Source organism: Taeniopygia guttata, chromosome 1A (assembly GCF_048771995.1).
Source record: "Taeniopygia guttata chromosome 1A, bTaeGut7.mat, whole genome shotgun sequence".
Taxonomy (NCBI): Eukaryota; Metazoa; Chordata; class Aves; order Passeriformes; family Estrildidae; genus Taeniopygia; species Taeniopygia guttata.
In genome coordinates, this window is record NC_133025.1 from 26,578,155 (window position 1) to 26,594,969 (window position 16,815).

Consider the following 16,815-nt stretch of genomic DNA (forward strand, 5'->3'; position numbering starts at 1 on the left):
CAAAGTAGAAAGAAATCTCTATCCATGGTTTTAGATAAAAAAGGGCTGCAAGAATGGCTCTGCATTCAACAGCTGATCAAACCTTTGCTCGGAAAGTGTGTCTGTTTTGGCAAAATTCTTGATGAAATGTAAGACCTGAATGCAAATACACACCCAACCATACATATGTTATAGTTGGGTCAGCATATTTTCCCCACATGAACAGCACATATACTCTGTGCTGACCAAACACTTGTATTAACAAACAATTGAATTAATTACCCCTCTACTAACAATGATGTATGCTCAGCTGATATGCTCAGAAATAAAAAGTTTGCCAAATCAGATCAATCTGATTTGACACGTTTAAAATATAAGTATTTAAATAACTTGGAATTGATTTCAAAGGATCCTCTAAGTTGAGAATTGTTCACAAATAAGTTCAAAGTGTCAGAGAAATGTAGAAATCCAGAAGATTACCAGAGATCTGCAGGAAAATGAAATTTTTGGCTAGTAAATGTTCTTATTCAGCATATTCTACTATATGAATTAGTTTATCAGTTATTTTTTTTTTGCCAAACAGGATAGAAAATTGAAGACATGGATGGAAATTCCTATTTTTAAGGGCTACAAAGCCCTGGTATCTGTAGAGTCACATGACAACCTAAAATTCATACTATAGAAAATTAATTTCCCCTATGTTTTGTGTGTGTGTTAATGCCATATTTTGAAATTAAGGAACTTAGGTCATCTTTTTTTGTTATCTGATATGTCTGATGAATAATTATTTGTAATATATGTTGTATATTTAATGAGTTATTTTGGGTGACAAAAGTTTATTTTTAAAGCTGATATGCCTCAAAGGGATTTATGTGTGTGATTGTGTGCAAAATTAAAAAGAAGCCTATCACTATGCATTTTTTGCTGTAACTCCTTGACTGTTAAAAGCATGGAAAAATGACAGCTGTGGTAAAGCTGACACGTCCTTGTCTTGACTTAGCTGAATACTTTTGGGTGAAGCAAAATAAATTAGATTACATAGAGATATCAGAACTCATTTGTCTTGGCTAAGAAATATCAATTTTTAATATTTCAGAATATTTGTGTTATTTCAATATTGTAGTGGCTATGTTTGCTTTCTACTCTTGTATTGTAAGAATTCACAACATATCTCAAGAAACACTAAAAGCATTGCTAGTCATTATCCTTTGGTTTATGTCTGCAGCAAGAAATAAAATCTTCAGTGTTTGGTAATATTGACCATTTCCTTTATGGTGTGACTGATGTATTTCCAAGAGAGTGCATTCAGCCTCTAAGTCATATCAGTATTATCATAAAGGAAATGAAATAAGTATTTTTAATAAAATAACAGGGATAGGTGCTTTCAGAGAAAGTTAAATCTGTTTTATTACAAGACTATTACCTGGTCAGGACCAGGGCCATTTGATACTGAGAAATAATTAAGAGTAAGTAATTTAATTGGGAATTTTAATTACCAGAGAAGAAGAACTAACATTTTGTAGAAATTTAACTATTTGGCAATTGTGTAAAAGTATCATATAAAATGCAGTAGATAATATAACATTGTTTAGTGCCAAGTAAATCTTTTGAGGACATCACTGTGATGAGAAGGCAAAGGACAGGTTGAATGGAGAAGGAAGGTGGTTTTCCCACAAAAAGCAGCTCAGGGGGACATAGAAGTATCATTCAGAAAGGCTGCTTGGACTTTAATAATTGAAATGGGATTACACTCTAAGAAGTTGACGATGGAAGGTCATTTTGAGCCAATAAAATGTAATTCTGCTTTAAATTGTGAGCTTATTAGAAATAACTGAGAGGGAGAACATATCTCTGTATTACTGGCTGACCAAGAGGTAAGAGCTCATAGCTGTAAGCCAGCTGTAAAAAAAAACAAATACGTCTGAGGGTGCACCAGGATTGTTGTTCAGAGCTGTTCCAGGAGCAGTGAGTAACTGGCCACTTCACTTAGAATAATTTATTCAGTTATGATTTTTTTGTGCTTGAGAATCATATGAACTCAAAGTGGAACACATGCAATTAAATACTATTCAGATGACAGCAGAGCCCACATTACAGAGGGGTTTATAAAACCTTGTGTTGTGTAGTGTAGGAGAGTCAGGGGGAAAATAAGATTCCTGCTGATAAATACATCCTGCTGGTACATAATGAGGAAAAGGTAGCAGAAGAACAAAATTTGTGTGTGACTGTGATTAAATTTTTCTTTTTTTTTCTTCCCTGTGAGTCATCACATCCTGGGATAAATTTCCAGTGGAAATAGTTTGGGTAGAAAATCAAAGCAAGAGCAATCCAAACCAACCACGACTCAGGTGAAATAAATCACTAGCAAAAAAACCCTTTTCAGAGGTACTGATTGGCATATTTATAAAAGGGGCGTGTTTACAAATAGCTGACTTCATGCCTAGAGAAGAAGCAGCTAAATTTAACATTTTTTTTGAAGATCTTTCCAATCCTTTTTTGCTTATCGAAGATTAAGCCTACTTATCAGATTTCTATATAAATCCCATCCTTACCTGTGTGTTCTAAAATCCATTAAACTGTCTTTGATAATTTTGATTTTTGTGACAATGGGAATTTCTAACTCCTCAACAGTTGGGAATACTCATTTTTCAATGTTAAAACAGCTTTTCTCAATATTTACTCAGGTATGTATAAATAGAGCAAGCATGAATTTAGTATTTTGCATTTACATGTAATTATATAATAGTGATTTACCTATCTCTGCAAAAAAATAGTTCAGTGGCACTACAGAAAGTTCAGAAGAAAAAAGGAAACAAATATCCATATTTAAGTATTTTATTTCCACTTTTTCTAGATAGGTCTGGAAACAACAATCCTTTTGATAATACTCTCTAAAACAAATTGTCAGGCCTTAGATTTTATTAAAAATACTTTCCCAGTCTGCCACTTTGAGTACTAAATAGAAGACTCACTAGCTGGTCAAGTACTCTCATCAGTTTCTTCCTCTGGTTGTTTTTTAGTTTGTTTGTTTGGGGTTTGTTTGTTTGGGTTTTTTATTGTGACAGATAATCTTAGTTCAGCTACAAAGAAGTAGCAAAAAACCCTTAAATGCACAAAAAAAATTAATGTAAGCCTGACTATTTTGTATGCAAAATTCTATAGCCCCAAAATGCTCTAACTTTTTTAGTGTGATCTTTTAGAACTCCAAATTTTGCTGACATCTACTTTTTCTTTGAGTACTGTAAGAAATAGCTGCAATAAATCCTCTTTTAGATACATCTGTATTTCTTCCTTGGGCCTTAGGTTGAATTTTGCTTTAGCTAATAGGCCATTCATACATTCAGCCATCTCCTGAAGTGGCTTTAATAGGCAGGTACATTAACTCATTTCATATTTTTCTACAGAGAGATATTCATCAAGGTAACAAACTTGATGATGGAAGAATGTATTCCTCTCATTACTGCTAATTCGAGTGTTATGCCAAATAGGCTTTCAGGAACCAGAACATAGATAGTTATGGCCTTAATGAAATAGTAATAACATTCAGATTGGGAACCCAAGAAGTTAAAATGCATGGCTTGAAGAGGGAGAAATCAAACTGCTCATACATATATCCTAACTGTACTCTCAGGACACATATTTTTGTCATGGCTTCTGTAATGTCACGTGGAGAATATTGAACTAAACATAAAGTAGACTCAATATTGCTATTTAAAAATGTGCCTCAGGAGTAACCTAAATGGGGAATAATTTGGTACATCAGGCAGGAGCACTAACTTTTGACCAGGAGAGGAAATTCTAGTAATTCCATTAATTTCAGTAATCTCTCCTGAGACTGTCCTGGTTCTGGGTATGAGTGCAACTACTTTTGGAGAGAAGCCAAACTTCATGGCTGCCTACACTGCATTTAAAAGCCTTTAATTGAATATTCCTAACTGAGCTAATTATAAACTACCTTAGGCTTTGAATCTTACTTTCCACAGATTCATCTTTCATGTGCCCAGTTTTTTCCTCTTTGTGATTATGAAAGAAATGCAATTTCTTTCTCACATTCTGCCCCTAATTTTTAGAAAAAGGAGTTCACTATTCTTTTCTCTGAAGTCTTCTGTACTGACTCTTCTGGTCTTTGTCTTTGCTAGCTTCTGTCCAGAGGGATACAAATTTCAGTCCTCTGCTTCCTCTTTCAAGATTTCTTATGCATCACACACTTTCAAGGATGTCGGAGGCATACCTGTGTGTAATCTGTTCCTTCCTTGTCTATGGCAGAAAGACTCCTGTAATCCTGGCTTAAACATTGGTCTGAGGTGGTCTGCCTTAGTAGGGTTCAACACATGGCCAGTCGGACCCTAGGACATTACTGTCAGCCTAAGAACTGCTTAATAGGCTCTGTTTCTGTGGATTTCCCTTCTTTGAAACAAAGCATGTGCATGGGACAGGCATGAGAAGCACTTATGAATAAGTTCTGCCTAAGCAATAGCTGCCCCTCAATTGCCTGGGCTCAGCTGCTCCAACCCCATTTCTCAGTTTAAATCATGGAAAGGTAAAATTGTGGATGCAGTCCATTCTTCTTCTTTTGGGTGGAAAATAGATGAAGCAAGGTATATAAATTTTTCACTGGTAAATGTTTTGGAAGCTTGTAAGCAAATACCTTGAAATGTCTGTATTTTGGCTTGAATGAATAGAACAACTTTTACTTGGCATATACCAGTATGACTTTTTTCTTTGCCCATGATAAGCACAACTGTACTCCAAGGGTTCTAGGGTGCTGATGGCACCAAATATCCATTGCCTCTCTAAAGAAGCCTTGACTAAGTCCCTGCCTTGACTAAATTTTGGTTCTACAAAGCTTGAAGACCTGTGTTCATAATTTACTAAAACCCATTTTCAGATTTATTTTAAATTGGTCTGACATCCTCAGTATATTTATGATCAACTCCTATTTCTATGCTTTAAATAAATGTTCTGCAGCTGGCTTTTTAAAAAAAGGTGAATCTAAAGTTTATAATCTTGACTAAGGAGGAATATGAATTATTATCTCTGTTCTTAGTTATTATGGTTCTTCTGTGTCAACCTTAGTGGCAGAGGATTTTTAAAGTAAATCAAATAACAACAAATTAGGGTTTTCTTTCTTTTCCCCTTTCTTCATACCTTAAAACAGGAGAGATAATATATGCCAATTAAGTGAGTTCAATACCAGAAATGGGCAGGGCCCCAAAGGGTCCAGAATTTAAAATCAAGTGTCCCAACACATAAGCTGTCTCTTGCACAAGTTTGTAACTGTGAATTACTAGCTTTTCCTGCATTAGTTTGGGCATAAATGTGTCACAATCTTTAAATAGTATGATTAATCAACCCTTTCAGCTAGAAGAGCTGAAGAGTTCTAGTATTCAAGAGCTCCACAATACATGGAAAATCTTTTATTCCTATTCCATACTTCTATTATTTTACCTGTGTGTAAATCCTGTGAATATTAAAATTTTCACAGACTATTAAAAGAGTTTAAAGAAAGAGAGAAACAGCTTTTAAACAATTAAATACCATAGGTCTTTATTTTTGAAAGCATTCAATGAGTTCTAGTAACACATACCTCAGCTTTAATACCATGTAATTCTGTATTTCAGTAGTTCATTGGGATAATGTACTGCCTCTCTGAAGAGCTTGTGGAAATGAGACATTTAGCATCAGCATTGTGCAGCTTAATTGGAAGTTCATTTGCAGTTATGTATTGCTAACATCTCAAGGAATCATAGAATCACTCTCACTTTCATTGACAAATCATTCCCAAACATACTTGTAGGAAATGAGATAGACATTGTAGTAAAATGTTTTACATGACTGGGTTCAGAACTAAAATGGTAGAAAGAGAAATTTACTACTGGTTTACTTGAAGCCATGAAAGATCTGAAATGGAGGCTTTCAGGGTACCAATTACTGCATATGCTGCGGTGACTTTTCCAAGGCCTATTATAAACTCTATTTATATGCTTGGAAACCAAATTACCCATAAACTAAAAAAAATATAGTGAGGTACTTATAAAACTGGGGGACATATATAAGTAAAATGTTGGTTTGTGAATTACTGATTTTAGTGTGATCAGAAATTCACCTCTAGGTTTAAGAAATATTAGTACAAAGGTATTTTAGAAAGAGGAATAGAAGTAGTAAGTTACTCTGAGATTTACAACTCAGTAACACTTAATTTTCTGTATATCATCCTGAATGGAATTTACTGTAATCCTGTTTTTGTCCTGCTATTTTTTGTATGTCATCCATGTGTGTGTGTGAGATATAAAATTCTACTGAACTTTTTTTTAGATAACATAAGTGTATCTGCAGATGAGATGATCCCAATACTTAGCTAGAGTGTTAAATTAGCAAAATCTCTGGAAAGTATATTTTAAATTGCAATAGAAAAACAGCTACATTTTGATTGGTAAAACTGCCCTTGATTGCTATTTGTACCTGCAACAGCAATAGTGGGGTTCATGCCATTATAATAGAAATAAAAATGTATATTTTCATAAGGATGTAAGGTGGATCAGGAAGAGATAAGTTTGTTAAGACTTTTAATCCTGGAATCCATTTCACACATTCACAACAGTACTTTTGCAAGTAACAGGAGACTTAAGAGCACAATAAATTTATCTGTCAGGTACTGTTACCTTGTTATGCTTAGAAGTTGTGTCCTTTACCTTCCCCTTTATTCTTGTTTGTTGTCTCTTTTCTATGTTCATATTTGGCACATATTGCCTGTTTTTTTTTCATTTATTCCAAACAAAGAAAATTGACATCCAGACTAAGAATGTGTTCTGATACCTCTATTATTTCTTTTGAAAACAGAAGTTAATTGTAACTGCTCCTTGTGTGTTTATCAGTTTTGAAGTTAGTGTTGAGTTTGTGTGGGTTTGTGAGTTGTACAAATTTTGGCCTTCAAGAAAACACCACTTAGTCTTTTTAACAATTTTTCTGTATTGCCAAAAGGTTAATTGTGTCAGAACCTGTTTTCCATTCTCAAGTCATGTAATAACTATGGGACATTTTCTCAGCTGCTACCTCGGAGATGGAGTTTGTTTCACAAGTCTCACTCTATTGCCTTCTGTCCTCATAAAAATTTCATTATTTATTAAAGCAGAAGTTTGTCTTTATACGAGTAAGTAATTAAGTAATAAATATTTGGACAAGAGACCTTATTGAATGATATATTTCTATACCAGCAAGTATGTCTGCACTCTAATGTGACAAGATGGTCAATGCCTATTTCAGTGCTGCAGAGTGGTGTTGCAGTATATTTCTTCTCTTCTTCTGAAGGAAAAACATATTTTTCCCCTGAACTTTCCTAATTGACCCACTGGGCAATCACAATTACCATAAGCTCATATTATGGAGTCTGGCTGGATGAATAATTTAGATCTTCTCCACTCCTAAATACCTTTTGGACAATTAAATTGGTATATTGTTTTTAACACTGAGTTGCAGTGACTCAGTATACGAAAAGCAACTCAGATTTGTTGCTTAGTTGTTCATTATTGATACTACTTATTCTTAGTTTGTATTACAATCCATCGATGAAACAACTGAAAGGAGACGAGATGGAAAAGAGCTGCATGGTTCTGCCTCCATGTCTCTCTCCCTGCTGAGTGTTCCAGTTGGATTGCGTAGGTGCATGCAGTCACTCCAAGTGTCTCGGGCAGCCCTTGGCTCTGAGGTGGGTGCAGGTGGCAGTTCACAAAAGGACTGGGCAATGCCCTGAGTAGGAAAGCATTGCTGGAAGCAGAAAAGAGGAGCAGTAATAACACAGAAAGGAAAAAGGTGAAAATGATCCAGTCCTTTGAGAGCAGCAAGCTCTTACTAGTCTGGTACTGAGCTGTAAAACAACTTTTGCAGATTAACTTCCTGGTTGCAGTTTTTCCAACCTCCTGCCATCAGCAGCTGGGTTGCCACCCCCTCCACAGGCTCTTCTCTCTGACCCTTTGCTTAGCCCTGTCAGGATCGTGGGAACAGGTGAATGATGATCTACGTTCTTAGCATCCTGAAGCAGAGCAATGACTGATGGATTGAACAAGTGTTGCAGCCAGGAGAAGATAAAGGCTAATAGAAAGGAGAAGATTATGGCAGGCAGCTGTTAGACAGGCTGAGGCTAGTGAAGGACTACTGGGTAATGCCTCTGGAGCAGGCTGATGTATCTGTGTGTTGAAAGAATCACATCCTTTCTTCTGGGCTTGTTTTTGCCCTCCTGTTGACTGTTGGCAGAACCTGTATGATAAGCTGGATAGGGGAGCCAATATGGAGCCACACTTTTTTTCCACTCGTAGTTTAATTCAGATCAGTGCTACTGAAATTCATATTGAACTGTGGCCTAATTTGAAGGCAATAAGAAATATTTCTCTAAGTGCAAAAATAAAGGCTGGAAAACTGGCTGATAGAAAAAGATGTGAAAGTCAGATTAAAAAGTCAGAGAAAGAAGGGTGAGTGAAACAAAAAGTCTGTAGTATAAAGTCTAATTAGGAACTAATATGATTTTTCTGCTTTAAGCTGAGAGTTATAATTGAAAGTGTCAGAGGAAGAGAGAGATCTGACTTTATGTCTCAGGGTGACTGAAGCCATAAGTGAGACATGGCAATGAAAAAAGGCAAGTGTAAAGACATATCAGGATGTATTACAATATTTTTAGAAGTGGAAAGAAAATATTAAAGGCAATGTACATGGTACTGGTGGAATTTCATCTGAAATTCTGTTTGTAGTTTGGGTCACATATGAACTAAATGAATTCTAAAAGGAAGAAGTGGAAGATGGGTAGCTAGAATTGAGGAAATAGAGATCTGTCTTAGGTATTATTAGGAAATATTATGTCTCCTTGTAGAACAAAAAAATGCATTGTCTTTTTATTCCGCTCAAAGAGAAATGCACTGGCAAAGCGAGAATGTATTTAAGCTGTAGAACAATGTTAGCAGAAGAGCAAATGTGTATTTTCTGGCAATGATGTTTTGTTTCATAGAAATGAGGGACAATAACCATCTGGGAATAAAATTCTAGATTGATCAGTAAGTGTGCTGGATAGCTTTTTTCTCCGACTACTGTGAAACATCTTGTTATTTTTGTCACATGGAATATGTAAAATACACAATTCTTAAAGCTGGAAATTAGACAGAAAATAAAAGGCTCTTTCTGACTTAAAAAAAATTTAATCTCCCCACACCCTGTATTAGAAATGTTAGAGGGTAGAGGAACTAGCAACATGCCTCTTTCATGAGGAAATAAATTGGATATAATTACTAATATTTAGTGAGGCTGAGGTTTATTTTCTGAGACATAAAGGACAGATTTTCTGAGTGAAAGTTGTGTATTGCAGTAATTCCTCCCTGAAGCCTTCAAAGCTCCAAAAGTCAGGCTGAGAGGATATATACAATGAGAAATGCAGCTTTAAGGGCTGTAAAATAAAGCGTTTCAATTTGTTCAGTAGTTCATAGCATTTATACAATTTATAACACAAACAATACATGTGTTTTCTTTAATAATTAATAACACTAAGTAATAAATTGCATATAATAAATTCGAGCATATTCCTTTGGATAGCTTCTGTTTTTTTGATTTGGTTACACCTCTGTATACAGAAATAAGTATTTTCTGTAGATATTTTTATATAAATATTTTTTACCATTGGTGACATTGGTATTTTTCTTTTAGAAGAAAGGTGACATAGTAGTGTTCACTAAATGGCTTCCTCCCATAAGAATGTGGGAGAAATTCTCCCATAGGTATGTGGTATTTCAGAGAAATCACCAGCTTAAAGAATATATATATCTGAAATACATAAATGCATCTAAAAATTTCTTTAAAAAAATAAAGATGCTTTGCATGCTTTTCTAAATTTCAAAGTTTCATCCAAAGCATACATACTCTAATGTTTTCTTTATTATAAAAATATGCTTCTCACACTCATTTTTGTAACTATGCCAATATTCCAATAATATTGTGTCTTTATCACTGCAGCTTTGCAGAGAGAAGTGTATAAAACAGGTTTATAGTCAAAGTCAGATATAACTCTCAATACGCATAAAAATTGTATATTTTCATGGTTGTTAATCACATCCTGTTTTGTTTCTGTCAAATAGCAAGGGAATTGAATGCATCAGTTCTCTGAGCACTCTGTAATTGAATAGTTTTGTGCACAAGAAAGGAGTAATGCATGTTTTTATCTGTCCCTAACTCCACAAGGCCCTTAGGGTCAATTCAAGAAGGTATTCTAGCCAAGAGAGCCCTTTAGCACCATCCTTAAATGTTCTGTTGAAGCCTGGCCAGTTAGAGCAGCTTGCTAACATTTCCTGTCATGGGAAATAGCCCACTCTTGCACTCATCTGCTTTTTCAGCAGCTGATGGGTTTACTTAATGCAGTTACTGCTACAAATCTAGATGCATTTAGGAGGCTTTGGCAAAGCACATCCTTTATCTCGTAGCCTTTCATGCTTTCTTTACTTGATTCAGGGGCCTCAGTTTTCATTCTGGACCTCAGTGGTAACAGAGTAATAAACATCTATTACTAAGTAGAAATTCAAAGTAAGAGTGTGTAGGTACAATGGGGCTGGGTGACCTAGGCTGTTTTAATTTTTTTCCTCTGGCTTATTTAATGCATTTAAATTTGTAAAACTAGTATTTCAGTAAAGCTGTCTTTCTGTATTCAAAATATATCTTGGCAGCACAGTGAAGTTAGTTTATGATGAGCGTTAGTTTATGTTAAACGTTCAAAACCTTTGAGCTAATTGTTAGATTAAACATTAATGATGGCCAATATTGGGTCTCTGGAGGTCAGACAGAGGGGTGAGTCCATTCCAGAGTGAGGTCTTAACTCTCAATTCCATAGTGAGGATAAAAAAATAATACTGTTTATAATGTTTTTGTATGGTGTAATAAACTCTTTGTATGTATGTTAAGGGTTTTTTTATAAGCAAAGAAGTGATAATATAACTCTCTGTGGACAGAGACCTGAGACCTGGTGTTGGGAAAAATTTAACCTGAATAATATTTGTGTAGTGTTGAGCCTTTGTTTTGTAAGTGTTGTCAGTACTGTGCCTGTCACTACTGATTGTAAAAGAAATTTAGGTTTATTAGATTAAAAAGGTAAAATTATGTTATGCATCAAATGCAATTAAAAGTTTGCTAATAACATTTTGTTTTAATCCTGTTTTTAACTTGTGAACATTTTTTTGCTTGTTTCTCTTATAAAGAGTACTATGCTTAAATAGGTGAGAAAGTGAGTGTTCACAGTGATTTTCTTACCTTTTAAATTTTCTGTCTGTCGTCACAAATGTTGTATGATGTGTTAGTGGCATTTAATTGTAACTGCAGTATTTTCATTAAAGTTAAATAAGGAATAAAAGTAATTATATGGATTTCAATACAGTGGAAGATATATGGGCTTTATTAGAACAAGTGGGTTCAGTCACTTGATGATGGACTTTCCTGCTGTGTTCTTTTCATTTTCCTTTTTGTCATCACCTGTTGCAACACTGTAGACATAAGTGCATTGACTGTGGCTGTAGCAGTAAAATAATTCATTTATGTCATTATTTTCTAATATAAGATCTTATAATTTTATTAATTTTTCCTCTTCTAGTATTTCTATTGCTCTTCAGATTGAGAAATTTTCATTCCCAGTCTCTGAAAGGCCCCTTTGGCCACCGCATCAACCCATTTTACACTTATCCTTAAGTGTAACACTTAAGGATAAGCCCCAGTGATTTGGCTTATCCTTAAGTGTTACACTGTAAATTAATTTTGTTATGTGTTTGTGTCATTATAACCCCAGGGGCAGCTCAGCCCCACACAACTGCTCATGCACTTGCCTCGCAGTGGGATGAGGGAGAGAATCAGATGAGTAAAGGTGAGAAAACTCATGAGGTGAGATAAAAGGAGCTTTACTGGTAAAAGGAAAACAATGCATGCAAGCCAAGAAAACCAAGGGATTACATCACCACTAGTCATTGGTGGGCAGGTGTTCAGGCATCTACAGGAAAGCAGAGCTCCATCATGCATGAGAGTGACTGGGGAAGACAAACGCCATCACTCTGAATGTCCCCACCTTCCTTCTCCTTCCCCCAGCTCTGTGTGCTGAGCACAACACCACATGGTCTGGGATATCCCTGTGGTCAGCTGGGGTCAGCTGTCCTGGCTGTGTCCCCTCCATGTGCACCCCCAGCCTCCTCACTGGTGGGGTGGGGTGAGAGGCAGAAAAAGCCTTGATTCGGGCAAAACCCTGTTCAGCAATAGCTGGAATATCCCTTTATTATCTGTTTCCAGCATAAATCCGAAACACAGCTCCAGACCAGCTACTGTGGAGAAAGTTAACTCTACCCCAGGCAAAACCAGCAGAATATGTGAGAAAGCAATATTCTAATAGAAGGACAAGCTCTCAGCTTCTGTCATAATAACTGCTTATTTGATTAGAAGTGAAGTTTGATTTAGCTTCAGGAATGCTGGCCTATATATCTTTCCCATTGCTATGGGAAAGAGGTCTCAAATGAACACTAAATTTTTTTGTAGAATGTCTGCACAACTTCCACATGTAAAATTTTATACTGGTGTTTTCATTAGTTGTGTTTCCTTTGAAAGTAAAACTACTGAAAATTGCTTGTGACTGGGATGACATCATGAATTAGAAAGGACATGAATTTAATCTTTTGTAGAGACAGCTGTGTCTGGTATTTTAATATGGTTTTGAAGAGAAACAAAGGAAGGCTAATTAATGTGTTTATGTAAATTCTACAGATGACAGTGTTTAGCCACAGTCAGTTCTTTACCATGGAAGCAAATGATGTCCTGTCCATGTCTGTTGCAATGATTTAGGGCCTACCCAAACATATAATTAAAAAACTGAATACTGTGGTTGCTAAAGACAAAAGCAATTAAACAAGAGACTGATGAGAAGAAGCTCCTGACAAAATAATTTTATACTAAACAAAGAAAGAAAGATTTCTGATCAGATGGTGCTAAGTGATTGAATTGCAAAACACAGTGCAACATTATTATGACCATAAAACAATAAAATTTGTTCTATGGCAACTGGAAAAAATTCTTCAGTTTGATAACACTGATAAATACAGATGTGCCACTGAGAAGCATACTTTGGTTTGTGGAAGAGGTGAAAGGCTTTGTCTACTTTTTCAAAGGTCTTACCATCCTATTTTGATTTCATATTTGTAGCAGTGATAGTAACAGAATCTGAGTGAGGGGGAATAAGAACTCAGTGACCACCTGCATTATTGCTACCGTGCTCAGCAGACTTAGAGCATTGGTCGAAGTTCTTTATACTCACTGTGTGATGTCCCAGATATTGTTCATGTCTTAATTAATTTGTACCTTTAAATTTTGAATCTGTAACACGGAAATAATGATTTTTTCCAGTTTGCTCTGCAAATTGGTTCTAAGATGCCTATAATTTTGTTGGCATCATCAAGCATTCCTAATTATATTATAATGGTCTAGCTTTTATAAAAAGCTTTGTCATAAAGAGTTATACAGTGGAAGAAAAATATGAAATATGATTTGAAATATATTATGAAATCTAAAATATGAAATCTATGTAGTTCTAAGCTTCACCTTTCATTAGGATTCAAATAGAAAAAACAGGCCACAGAAACTCAGTACACTCAAGCAAATGCTAAAAAATGGGGTTTCACAAAGATAATAAGAGAAATTATATAATGCTTTTCTTGAAAGAATATCTGTACCATAAAAATAATTATATAAAAGATTAAGAGAAAGGCAATAATTTTTAATACACACAATAATTTTTAATAGTTTGGGGCAAGTATGATAAAATTCAAACCAATTAAATATTTTTTATGTTTTTCTAATGGCTAAATCTCATTGCAAAGCAGATTGTCTTTGAAAATACCAAACAGAGATCAGTGATTCTCCATGTCTCTTGCAATAAAGGTGGAGATCACTAGGTCTTATTTTGTTCCTAGACATACCCTTCACTTAAGAAATCTTCCTAAAAATGATCTCAACTATTTATATTTAGTTGTGGGATGTCTTGCATCTCCAGGCATCAATAGTCTGAATTTATTGCAGCTATATGGTTTCCTTGCTGATACTCCAGGCTCAATATCTTCTTTTTACTTTCTTATCCTATTTTACATTCCAAAATTCTTCAAAACAGATAGAATAATTCAGTATTGTTTAAGACAAGAATCAGCTTTTCCATCTGGGTGAGTTCAAGGTTTTTTCCTTGAAAATTGAAAAAAATTGCTGTTAAGCTGGCGTGGGGAACCCCTGACTTAAAGATGTTTTACTGGAGGCCAGTGAAGCTATCCACTGTATATAGTTAAATGTACATTTAGGCTGACTTAGTGTTGCTACAAGTAGGAGTTTTGCTGTTGAATTTTCTTGTGACAGTGACATGGCACCTGCAATGCTTTACTTTTTCTGGGCACAGAGAACACTGACATTGGGACAGCCTTGGGTGTGAAGCACTTTGGTTGCCAATTGAAATTAGGCCAAGGAAAGAAACAAATACGAAAACTTGCAAAGAGATGAAATTTTCTTTTGCAGAGTGTTACATTTTTATGAAGTGAAAAATCAATATGTAGAGGAACATTAATTTTATTGCATGCTAAAACTCTAACGGAGTAAGAGAGCTTGGCTTAATGCAGCCTTTGTTGGAATAAAGACAGTTGGGACGAGTCTTCTCTAGTCCTCAGAGCTGCTTCTTTCCCAGGTGTGCCATATTTAGGTTTTGCCTATTACTGCAAATTACCACTTCATTGATTCTTGCTGATACTAAAGATCTATAGATGACATCTCATTTCATTCTAAAATTGAAATGCCTTTAGGTCACTTTACATCAGAAGCTATAAAGATAAGTTTTGGATATTAAATGTGACATTATAAAGTAGAATTTAAGGGTTTTAAACATCTTTAGATTTTAATAATGCAATTATTCACTTTCCTTATTGCTTGAAATCCAAAATTCTTAACTAGGTATAAGATCTGTCATATAGTGATTTGATTTATGGTAATTGTCATATTTGAGTAAACCATGTGTTTTCTGTCTGCTAGACTGTGTTTCTTGGACCTGGCTTTGTAACAGATAATTTGCAATTTATCTGCTGCACAGGGTGTATTCCACAGGTAATTGTTGTTGTGAATTTTTCTTTCCTATGCGCTATGAGAAACTTCAAGAATTCCGCACAAGATTAGAAATGTTTCTGATACTTTTAGCAACTTGAGCTATTAAACCAAACAGTGAAATGACAATTTTAAGATATTAGTTGACAAATAAGATTTATAAAGTATTTAAATGAAAAAGATATGCTATTTTGGCCTTATGTATCCTACAGTATATTCTTCTTTAAGAGGAAAAATAGTAGTTCAATTATCAATTGTGTCTTAGAATTCTCACCTCCTTATTTTGTATGAATTCACTTAATTTGAGTTTGCCTTAGATATGTAGTAAAAGTATATAGAAACTGCATAAAAGGTTTGTTCTTGTGTTATTTCCAAAGCAAATATTCCTGTGTAATATCAGATGTCTATTTTTATGTATAGGTGAGAAATGTAGATCTTGATTTCTACAGTTGTATGTCTAGTAATTCTATATGTATTATTTAAATTAGCATGTATATACTTGCTAATACAGAAAAAATCTAAGTCATCAATTATTTAATGATTCAGTTTTAATTGCTACAGTTGTTATTATTTCATTAAATGAACCATAAAAAACAGGACTGCCTGATGCCTGAGCTGCTTCTAATATAGCTACCTCTCATCAATGAAGAATCAGCTTTATCTAAATTATGTCTGACAGTTTTCTGCCTAACCCAGACTTAATAGCTTTCAGTTACTGAGTAGTTTAAGCTAAAACATATTTCCTGAATTAACTTCTGTGATAGCACAGGAGTCAGTAGCAAAAGCCTAATGTCATTAAGTTGTGGATTTTTTTTTTACTATTTTTTTTAACCATGCTATTTCTTTTCAAACTATGCTACTGACATTTAGGAGTGAGATTGCACTTTTTCCATAATAAGACTTAAGGAAAAAAAGAAAACTTTTTTTACAAAATTTGTTACGACTACAGAGTATAAGGGAGATAGTTTATAATTTAGCATTTTGTAGATGCTTCATTGTTATATAGATCTATTTGACATAAATTTTTAATGTTGTGTGGTAGAAACAAAGACATTCCTTATCAGACTGTAGATGCAATGCCATCCAAACATACATAAATCAACATCCCAAAATGTTGAAGATGATTCTGTGATGAGCAAAATTGAGGATAATGGAAGTTTTGCTTTAAGAGGGGAAATACATGTTTTTATGATACATATATATGCTTCTTTGTGTGTGTTTATGTATTGCATATATATACATATATATAGTTCAAATTATGTGTCAAGTTATATATATGGTCAAGTTGTAGTTCATTGGGTTTTCTAAAAATAAATGTTTATATATAAGATAACAGATTAGAAGAGGATTAAAGAAATGTCTGAAGTATTTTGTAGGTATTAAGATCAAAGACAAGAATGAATATGTATGGTGTCCCACACAGGACATACAATAGTATGGTAAAATTAAAAGAGAAAATATAGGTAGAATCTTTAAGAAAATATCTTTAGAAATATATATAAAGTGGAAATTTGTCTACAAGATGAATGATAAAAGTCCTGTTGTTTAGCACATTAAAAAATTCACCAGTGGAATACTAGAAAATGTACCACGGAGAACAATCTTTTTCTAGTGCGTAGAGAGCATAGGTGGCCTACTAGGCAATTTTATCTGTAATACATATGATTCTATTTTTTCTTTTCACATTTTAAGCACCTCTTTTCAAAAGTG

General features: G+C 34.5%; 1 protein-coding gene across 14 annotated transcripts in view; it reads left to right on the forward strand.

Moving 5' to 3' along the window:
* The window catches only part of IMMP2L (inner mitochondrial membrane peptidase subunit 2), a 410,600-nt gene that overhangs the window by 204,829 nt on the left and 188,956 nt on the right, over positions 1-16,815 (forward strand). The gene's annotated exons all lie outside the window — the stretch shown is intronic.